This window comes from Lipotes vexillifer, unplaced genomic scaffold (assembly GCF_000442215.2).
Source record: "Lipotes vexillifer unplaced genomic scaffold, Lipotes_vexillifer_v1.1 scaffold559, whole genome shotgun sequence".
Lineage (NCBI taxonomy): Eukaryota > Metazoa > Chordata > Mammalia > Artiodactyla > Lipotidae > Lipotes > Lipotes vexillifer.
In genome coordinates, this window is record NW_006781351.1 from 2,048,156 (window position 1) to 2,056,581 (window position 8,426).

Sequence of the window (8,426 nt, forward strand, 5' to 3'; positions counted from 1 at the left end):
TTCCTGCTCTTGAGACAGTTGCAAATCCCTAAAACTGTGAAAAGATAAAATTAGTATTTACAATTTTCCCTGCCTTCCAAGGAGGTGGGTACCTTGCTGCATTGGTGAAACACAACAGGCTGGAGAGTTAGAGACTTCAACTGTTCTGCATGAGAAAAGGGACTCAAGTCTCAGTCCTAGAGATTTGCTGGAAATGCTAGAAGAGCAGGATTTGTAGAGAAGAGAGAGACTGATGCATTGAGAGAGAACATTTGGGGAAATGATGGAAGTTTGGCCATGCTGTATGGAATGTAAGCTCTCTTTGCCATCTCCCTACAGAATTTGAAATAACATATCTTTTTATGTGTGTAGCTAGTATGTTGAAGAGCTGGATATATCTGGATGCCCAGGGTGTTTCCAGGTACTAAATTCAGCTTCCAGGTTGGTATGAAGTGAGATGAGCAGTTTTCCATGGGATCTAACCAACATTGCTTACAATAGCTGTTTTTTGCAATTAGCAACAACAACAACAAAACACCAATTAGGACTGTTTGTTTTATATAGATACAAATTTAGCCCTTCTGTATAATCCTCATGTAAACTTATATATGCCTATTCAATTTTTGACACCTATCTCTGTGTTTTTCAATAATGGCCCTTGAATGTTTATTCCCTCCGCACCTGATACTTATACGTGAGATATCAAATTGAGTTTAGGAAGAGGAAAATGATGCCAGCATTTTCAACTGGGTATAGTAGTCATCTACTCATATGATGATGAACAGCCTCATTTCACTTTGTAACAGCTGCATTTTATTGATGTAGCTTGTTATGTTTGTAAAAAGCTGATGGGTTACAAGTCAGCTCAAGTGCAAATTGTTCTGATTAATGACCATATTCAAAATGACAAGTGACAAAGCACTTGAGGATTCAGTGGATGAAGAGACAACCTTGTAGCATTATTGGAGGCTCCTGAATTTCTAGTTACTGTAAAAATATCTCTTTAAAGATGGGCTAACACCCATATCCTCTGAGATTAGAATTTTGGATACACACCTCCATCTTTTGTCAAAGAGCTGTTGCCAAGTACTATTGTACTTTAGTCAGATAAAGGGCAGAGTGTGTGCATGATATTTGAGAACTGTAGAAGACTTCAGAGTGTAACACATTACTGTTTTTATCCTTTGCATTTAGGTTATAAACTAATAAAATCTAGGATTTCCTTTTATAATAAAAGACAGGATATTCAGAATTTCAGGACTATCACAGAAGTATCAACAGGGGGGCTATGCTGGGAGAGTTGATTTGTTTGTGATCTGTTTTGCTGTGCTTATTTTGTTTAGCTTTGTTTTTGTAACTTTTCAGAATAGGAGAGTAATTGCTTCTCCTGCTATAACATTTCCTCAGGACACCCATATGGGGGCATATTTTAGATGAAGTAGAGTCTGGTTGGCAGTAGCTCCCTTTCATTTCACTCTATTATTAAGAATCATTTTTCAAACCATTTTTTAAAATTTATATCTGGAATAGAAAAATAGAGGATTCTAAATATGTCTTTGAAGATTAGTACTGTAGTAAGTCTTCTTGTTGTCTAGGGAATTGAAACTTAGCTGCAGATTTTCTTTAAGTGGGCTCTCTGGATACAGAGCAGAATTCAGTTAGTGAATAAGAGGAAGAGTGTATTAAAAACAAGGGAATGTTAGTGATGGCAATCAGCAAGCATAAAATAGTGGGTGTTTAAAAAAATGAGCTCTGAAACAGAAGTCATAATCACTCAGTCACCTACTGTGTTCATTTTCCTTTCAGAAATGAGGACATCTCAAAGTGTAGAACATTTTAATAGAATAGCACCAGACAAGCTCGTTACACAGAATTTTACTTGACAGGCTGGAACCTGTTTCCAATATTCATTTCCTGAATTACATGAAAAACTGTATTCTACAGTACATTGTGAAAGGATAAATTGTAAATGATATAAAAATAAAACAAAATGATTTTTTCTCCATTTCGTTACCCAGATTATCTTCCTATGGCTGTGACTACCAGATCCCATGATGAGGCAGTTAAATAGTCAATTCATTTAATAGGCTTACTCCTATAACAGGCTGGAATAATAAAGTAACACAAATAGATGTACTGTTTCAGCATGCAGTTCGGTAAAATAAACTTGATAGAGGCATTATAGTGAAAACAGTAAGGCACTGCAACCAATTTTTTTCTTTGTAAAGTCCTTCTAACAGCATTAACTTGGTTATTTATTTATTTTTACATCTTTATTGGAGCATAATTGCTTTACAATGGTGTGTTAGTTTCTGCTTTAAAACAAAGTGAATTAGTTATACATATACATATGTTCCCATGTCTCTTCCCTCTTGTGTCTCCCTCCCTCCCACCCTCCCTATCCCACCCCTCCAGGCAGTCACAGAGCACCCACCTGATCTCCCTGTGCTATGCGGCTGATTCCCACTAGCTATCTACCTTATGTTTGGTAGTGTATATATGTCCATGCCTCTCTCTCGCTTTGTCACAGCTTACCCTTCCCCCTCCCCATATCCTCAAATCCATTCTCTGTGTCTTTATTCCTGTCTTACCCCTAGGTTCTTCATGACACTTTTTCCCTTAAATTCCATATATATGTGTTAGCATACGGTATTTGTCTTTCTCTTTCTGACTTACTTCACTCTGTACGACAGACTCTAGGTCTATCCACCTCATTACAAATAGCTCAATTTCGTTTCTTTTTATGGCTAAGTAATATTCCATTGTATATATGTGCCACATCTTCTTTATCCATTCATCTGATGATGGACACTTAGGTTGTTTCCATCTCTGGGCTATTGTAAATAGAGCTGCAATGAACATTGTGGTACATGACTCTTTTTGAATTATGGTTTTCTCAGGGTATATGCCCAGTAGTGGGATTGCTGGGTCATATGGTAGTTCTATTTGTAGTTTTTTAAGGAACCTCCATACTGTTCTCCATAGTGGCTGTACCAATTCACATTCCCACCAGCAGTGCAAGAGTGTTCCCTTTTCTCCACACCCTCTCCAGCATTTATTGTTTCTAGATTTTTTGATGATGGCCATTCTGACTGGTGTGAGATGATATCTCATTGTAGTTTTGATTTGCATTTCTCTAATGATTAATGATGTTGAGCATTCTTTCATGTGTTTGTTGGCAGTCTGTATATCTTCTTTGGAGAAATGTCTATTTAGGTCTTCTGCCCATTTTTGGATTGGGTTGTTTATTTTTTTGTTATTGAGCTGCATGAGCTGCCTGTAAATTTTAGAGATTAATCCTTTGTCAGTTGATTCATTTGCAAATATTTTCTCCCATTCTGAGGGCTGTCTTTTGGTCTTGTTTATGGTTTCCTTTGCTGTGCAAAAGCTTTGAAGTTTCATTAGGTCCCATTTGTTTATTTTTGTTTTTATCTCCATTACTCTAGGAGATGGGTCAAGAAGGATCTTGCTGTGATTTATGTCATAGAGTGTTCTTCCTATGTTTTCCTCCAAGAGTTTGATAGCGTCTGGCCTTACATTTAGGTCTTTAATTCATTTTGAGTTTATTTTTGTGTATGGTGTTAGGGAGTGATCTAATCTCATAATTTTACATGTACCTGTCCAGTTTTCCCAGCACCACTTATTGAAGAGGCTGTCCTTTCTCCACTGTACATTCCTGCCTCCTTTATCAAAGATAAGGTGACCATATGTGCGTGGGTTTATCTCTGGGCTTTCTATCCTGTTCCATTGATCTATCTTTCTGTTTTTGTGCCAGTACCATACTGTCTTGATTACTGTAGCTTTGTAGTATAATCTGAAGTCAGGGAGCCTGATTCCTCCAGCTCCATTTTTCGTTCTCAAGATTGCTTTGGCTATTCGGGGTCTTTTGTGTTTCCATACAAATTGTGAAATTTTTGGTTCTAGTTCTGTGAAAAATACCAGTGGTAGTTTGATAGGGATTGCATTGAATCTGTAGATTGCTTTGGGTAGTATAGTCATTTTCACAATGTTGATTCTTCCAATCCAAGAACATGGTATATCTCTCCATCTATTTGTCTATCTCTCCATCTAAGTAAATCATCTTTAATTTCTTTCATCAGTGTCTTATAATTTTCTGCATACAGGTTTTGTCTCCTTAGGTAGGTTTATTCCTAGATATTTTATGCTTTTTGTTGCAATGGTAAATAGGAGTGTTTTCTTGATTTCATTTTCAGATTTTTCATCATTAGTGTATAGGAATGCCAGAGATACCTGTGCATTAATTTTGTATCATGCTACTTTACCAAATTCATTGATTAGCTCTAGTAGTTTTCTGGTAGCATCTTTAGGATTCTCTATGTAGAGTATCATGTCATTTGAAAAGAGTGACAGCTATATTTCTTCTTTTATGATTTGGATTCCTTTTATTTCCTTTTCTTCTGTGATTGCTGTGGCTAAAACTTCCAAAACTATGTTGAATAAGAGTGGTGAGTGTGGGCAACCTTGTCTTTTTCCTGATCTTAGTGGAAATGCTTTCAGTTTTTCACCATTGAGGACGATGTTGGCTGTGGGTTTGTCATATATGGCCTTTATTATGTTGAGGAAAGTTCCCTCTATGCCTACTTTCTGGAGGGTTTTTATCATAAATGGGTGTTGAATTTTGTCGAAAGCTTTCTCTGCATCTATTGAGATGATCATATGGTTTTTCTCCTTCAATTTGTTAATATGGTTTATCACATTGATTGTTTTGCATATATTGAAGAATCCTTGCATTCCTGGAATAAACCCCACTTGATCATGGTGTATGATCCTTTTAATGTGCTGTTGGATTCTGTTTCTAGTACTTTGTTTATCGATATGTATGTTCCTATTCCCATTTTCTTAATTGTTTTGGGTTCGTTGTTGTAGGTCTTTTCCTTCTCTTGTGTTTCTTGCCTAGAGAAGTTCCTTTAGCAGTTGTAAAGCTGGTTTGGTGGTGCTGAACTCTCTCAGCTTTTGCTTGTCTGTAAAGGTTTTAATTTCTCCATCAAATCTGAATGAGATCCTTGCTGGGTAGAGTAATCTTGGTTGCAGATTTTTCTCCTTCATCACTTTAAATATGTCCTGCCAGTCCCTTCTGGCTTGCAGAGTTTCTGCTGAAAGATCAGCTGTTAACCTTATGGGGATTCCCTTGTGTGTTATTTGTTGTTTTTCCCTTGCTGCTTTTAATATGTGTAAAGGTTTTAATTTCTCCATCAAATCTGAATGAGATCCTTGCTGGGTAGAGTAATCTTGGTTGCAGGTTTTTCTCCTTCATCACTTTCAGTATGTCCTGCCACTCCCTTCTGGCTTGTAGAGTTTCTGCTGAGAGATCAGCTGTTAACCTTATGGGGATTCCCTTGTGTGTTATTTGTTGTTTATCCCTTGCTGCTTTTAATAATTTTTCTTTGTATTTAATTTTTGATAGTTTAATTAATATGTGTCTTGGCGTGTTTCTCCTTGGATTTACTCTGTATGGGACTTTCTGTGCTTCCTGGACTTGGTTAACTATTTCCTTTCCCATATTAGGGAAGTTTTAAACTATAATCTCTTCAAATATTTTCTCAGTCCCTTTCTTTTTCTCTTCTTCTTCTGGGACCCCTATAATTCGAATGTTGGTGCGTTTAATGTTGTCCCAGAGGTCTCTGAGACTGTCCTCAGTTCTTTTCATTCTTTTTTCTTCATTCTGCTCTGCAGTAGTTATTTCTACTATTTTATCTTCCAGGTCACTTATCTGTTCTTCTGCCTCAGTTATTCTGCTATTGATCCCATCTAGAGTATTTTTAATTTCATTTATTGTGTTGTTCATCATTGGTTGTTTCATCTTTAGTTCTTCTAGGTCCTTGTTAAATGTTTCTTGCATTTTGTCTATTCTATTTCCAAGATTTTGGATCATCTTTACTATCATTATTCTGAATTCTTTTTCAGGTCGACTGCCAATTTCCCCTTCATTCGTTAGGTCTGGTGGGTTTTTATCTTGCTCCTTCATCTGCTGTGTGTTTTTCTGTCTTCTCATTTTCCTTATCTTACTGTGTTTGGGGTCTCCTTTTTGCAGGCTGAAGGTTCGTAGTTCCCGTTGTTTTTGGTGTCTGTCCCCAGTGGCTAGGGTTGGTTCAGTGGGTTGTGTAGGCTTCCTGGTGGAGGGGACTAGTGCCTCTGTTCTGGTGTATGAGGCTGGATCTTGTCTTTCTGGTGGGCAGGTCCACGTCTGGTGGTGTGTTTTGGGGTGTCTGTGGACTTATTATGATTTTAGGCAGCCATTCTGCTAATGGGTGGTGTTGTGTTCCTGTCTTGCTAGTTGTTTGGCATAGGATGTCCAGCACTGTAGCTTGCTGGTCGTTGAGTGAAGCTGGGTGCTGGTGTTGAGATGGAGATCTCTGAGAGATTTTCACCGTTTGATATTATGTGGAGCTGGGAGGTCTCTTGTGGACCAGTGTCCTGAAGTTGGCTCTCCCACCTCAGAGGCACAGCACTAACTCCTGACTGTAGCACCAAGAGCCTTTCATCTACACGGCTCAGAATAAAAGGCAGAAAAAGTAGAAAGAAAGAATTAGTAGAAGTAGAAAGAAAGAAAGAAAGAAAAAGGAGGGAGGGACGGAGGGAGGAAGGAAGGAAGGAAGGAAAAAAAGAAAGAAGATAAAGTAAAATAAAGATAAAATATAATAAAGTTATTAAAATAAAAAAATATTTATTAAGAAAAACAAAACAAAACAAACAAAAAAACCCGTACGGATAGAACCCTAGGACAAATGGTGGAAGCAAAGCTATACAGACAAAATCTAACATAGAAGCATACACATACACAATCACAAAAAGAGCAAAAGGGGAAAAAAATCATAAATTTTGCTCTCAAAAGTCCACCTCCTCAATTTGGGATGATTCGTTGTCTATTCATGTATTCCACAGATGCAGGGTACATCAAGTTGATTGTGGAGCTTTAATCCGCGGCTTCTGCGGCTGCTGGAAGAGATTTCCCTTTCTCTTCTTTGTTCTCACAGCTCCCAGGTGCTCATCTTTGGATTTGGCCCCGCCTCTGCGTGTAGGTCGCTGGAGGGCGTCTGTTCTTCGCTCAGACAGGACGGGGTTAAAGGAGCCGGTAATTCGCAGGCTCTGGCTCACTCAGGCCGGTTTGAGGGCGGGGCACGGAGTGCGGAGCGAGCCTGCGGCGGCAGACGCCGGCATGACGTTGCACCAGCCTGAGGCGCGCCGTGCGTTCTCCCGGGGGATTTGTCCCTGGATCCCTGGACCCTGGCAGTGGCGGGCTGCACAGGCTCCCCGGAAGAGGGGTGTGGATGGTGACCTGTGCTCGCACACAGGCTTCTTGGTGGCGGCAGCAACAGCCTTAGCGTCTCATGCCCGTCTCTGGGGTCCGCGCTTTTAGCCGCGGCTCGCGCCCGTCTCTGGAGCTCCTTTAAGCAGCGCTCTTAATCCCCTCCCCTCCCGCACCAGGAAACAAAGAGGCAAGAAAAAGTCTCTTGCCTCTTCGGCAGCTCCAGACTTTTCCCCGGACTCCCTCCCGGCTAGCCGTGGTGCACTAACGCCCTGCAGGCTGTGTTCACGCCGCCAGCCCCAGTCCTCTCCCGGCGCTCCGACCGAAGCCTGAGCCTCAGCTCCCAGCCCCGCCCGCCCCGGCGGGTGAGCAGACAAGCCTCTCGGACTGGTGAGTGCCGCTCGGCCCCGATCCTCTGTGCGGGAATCTCTCCGCTTTGCCCCTGTGGCTGTGCTCTCCCCCGCGGCCCCGAAGCTTTCCCCCTCCGCCCCGCGCTGTCTCCGCCCGCGAAGGGGCTTCTAGTGTATGGAAACCTTTCCTCCTTCACAGCTCCCTCCCACTGGTGCAGGTCCCGTCCCTATCCTTTTGTCTCTGTTTATTTTTTCTTTTGCCCTACCCAGGTACGTGGGGGGCGGGGGTTCTTGCCTTTTGGGAGGTCTGAGGTCTTCTGCCAGCGTTCAGTAGGTGTTCTCTAGGAGTTGTTCCACGTGTAGATGTATTTCTGGTGTATCTGTGGGGAGGAAGGTGATCTCCGTGTCTTACTCTTCCGCCATCTTCCCGGAAGCTCCTAACTTGGTTATTAATAATTTTATCTTTGTTGAAAATTTTGGGCACATTTACTATTTGTTTTTTAAGAAGATGTTGGGGGTAGGAGTTTATTAATTTATTTATTTTTGCTGTGTTGGGTCTTCGTTCCTGTGCAAGGGCTTTCTCTAGTTGTGGCGGGGGGGGGGCAGTTTTCATTGCGGTGCACGGGCCTCTCACTATTGCGGCCTCTCTTGTTGTGGAGCACAGGCTCCAGACGCGCAGGCTCAGTAGTTGTGGCTCACGGGCCGAGTTACTCCACAGCATGTGGGATCCTCCCAGACCAGGGCTCGAACCCGTGTGCCCTGCATTAGCAGGCAGATTCTCAACCACTGCGCCACCAGGGAAGCCCCACATTTACTATTTCTGATAAAAG